This window comes from Oratosquilla oratoria, chromosome 35 (genome assembly GCF_046742065.1).
Source record: "Oratosquilla oratoria isolate Oo_2021 chromosome 35, ASM4674206v1, whole genome shotgun sequence".
Taxonomy (NCBI): domain Eukaryota; kingdom Metazoa; phylum Arthropoda; class Malacostraca; order Stomatopoda; family Squillidae; genus Oratosquilla; species Oratosquilla oratoria.
In genome coordinates, this window is record NC_134811.1 from 33,252,021 (window position 1) to 33,254,536 (window position 2,516).

The following is a 2,516-nucleotide window of genomic DNA, read 5'->3' on the forward strand; positions in this document are numbered from 1 at the left end:
TCACCACCTCCACCACTCTCAGATCCCCTCCTCGACTTGGATAGTATGGATTACCGCCCCCTCCATTCACAACAATATCGTAGGATCTCGCATTTATTTTCACAAATTTGCCCGTCCGTCAACTATTTGTTTTGTCGTCTCGTCCCACTTGCAAATGTAAACACTTTGGAGAACCACATGTCTCTATCACATCTCTTCCTGCAATAATAGTCTACCTTGACACATTCAAAACACAAACGTTCCCAGCATCTCCTTCTACGCTGCCACCTCGATTTGCTGACTTACCGTAAATACGTGATCTATTTTTAGCACTTAATTCCTTGAGACGTTCCCACCTCTACTCCACCACTACTTGTGTTTCCATCTGACTGATGTAATGACGTCATCATATTCTACCGCGAAAATACTCAACTTTATTCAGTATAGGTAGAATAGCTGTACGAAAAAAATCATGCTAAATTCTGTATATAATTTTATAAAGAATAGATAAATAAGGGGGAAATATTGCCCAAAGTATATAATCAGTGAAATATTGGCTCCCTAGATCCTTGCGTGTAAAAAGAGGGTGTCGGTAAGCTATATGACGTCATTGGCAGCTGAATTCGAAACGGACTTTTGATTGGATAACATGTGAAGTAGGTGGAGCCGTCGCTTTTTAGACATTTTGTGCGTTTTGTGAATATGTCACCACTGATAATTCAAGATAACATATACAGTAGATTACATATTGATGTTTTTAAATCATACCCAATACTTGAAGTTGGTATTTATTTTTCGTCATGAATAAATTGCAATGCATCGACATTACGTCATTCACCTCAATCTGTGACCTTTGCCCCAAACCCACAACAACAGTTAAGTCGGAAATTTACATTTCGTAAGCTGTTTCTTATCAAGGATTGCTTCCAACAAGAGGAATAGAAGTACTTAGTGAATGATTGTTTCGACTTTTGATGTTTGTTTTGGATGGCTTGTTGTAACATGGTTTCAGACATTTTAAAACACATTTTATTATTACCTAAGCTGTATTTCTACTTTTCCTACCTATGGAATACAATTACGAATCACAGCGTCATCCAACAGAATCGATATGTTTAAAGATATGTTACCATTATTAGTATGTGTTAAAAGTTAAAGTCACCCCTAATAATTTTCTGCTATAAGAAAATTTTCTTTTAATTGAATAACGGTAACTTAAGAAAATAACGCCAAACACAAGGCAAAGTGGATTTTGAGAATGTCAACATTGTAAAACAAATCAATAATATGAACATGTAAATTGAAATAACAACTGCATGATTAAGATTAGTATAAGCCTAGCGTTTCCTTTGAATTGGATAGCTTTTATATTTATGACATGTAGACAAATACAAATAACATCTATCAAAAAACATTTCAAAGTTCCATAAATCCTAACTTGCATGTGATACAGTAATTCATTGTTATTTAGAATATTATTAATAATATTTTCTGGTTTGCTCTGTAATTACTCAAATACAGTATTTACATCCTAGTGAAGCAGTAAATATGTACATAATAGTTAATGTGGGCACAATTTCGTTTGGGTACTTTGAATATTTAAATAACAAATAAATAGATTAATTAATTAATAAATAAATAAATGAATGGAATATGCTGTTTCCGTATGGTCACCGAATCTCATTAAAGACATTGACAGACTGGAAAAAGTACAACGGCGAGCCACAAAACTGATTCCAAATATCAAAAATAAATCATACGAAAATCGACTAAAGCACATGAATCTGTTTTCCCTAAAAAAGCGTACACTCAGAGGTGACTTGATACAGGTCTTTAAGATTTTAAAGGGAATTGACAACATCAAAAGTGATAACTGTCCGGAAATAGATTCAATTTGGAAGTAGGTAGAAACAACTTTGCCAACCGTGTAGTTAATGAATGGAATAAACTTCCTGCACAGGTAGTGCAATGTAGTTCAGTTCAAAGCTTTAAGAATCATTTAGATAAAAACCTAAGTAAGATGCTGTAATGATTATAATTTATGTTATATTATTTGTTTTTGTTTTGTTATAATTTGTCTGTCTGATTTTCATTTATTATTAGTTATATGTCAATTTATAATCATTTACTATTTACCTGTTTGTTTGTTATTCAACTATACCTATGCATTTATTTGTGTATTTTATTTGTTATTTTTACATCATAATAGTTTTAATTTATTATTAATATGATATGTATATATATGTGTGTATGTGTGTGTATGTATATATATATGTATGTATGTATATATATATATGTGTATATATATATATATATATATATATATATATATATATATATATATTTTTGCATCCGACCTAGATATGGATCAAACGGTCTCCTGTCGGCATGCTCCGCCTTTGTAATCCTTTGTAATCAGTCCTTTCAGTAGGGTCCCTGCCCAAGGTAACTTAGGTCGTCTGGATTTTAGACATACCAAAATATGTAAAATGTCAATCGATTTTATGGTTGTATTCTTAAAAAAAATCGGAGCCTGG

General features: G+C 32.2%; 1 protein-coding gene across 1 annotated transcript in view; it reads right to left on the reverse strand.

Annotated features, from left to right (window-relative positions):
• The window catches only part of LOC143018636 (uncharacterized), an 838,227-nt gene extending 837,864 nt beyond the window's left edge, over positions 1–363 (reverse strand). The window contains exon 1 of the mRNA XM_076174189.1: positions 286–363. The gene's annotated coding sequence lies outside the window, so the exon portion shown is untranslated. The remainder of the gene's footprint in view (positions 1–285) is intronic.
• Positions 364–2,516: the final 2,153 nt, after the last annotated feature.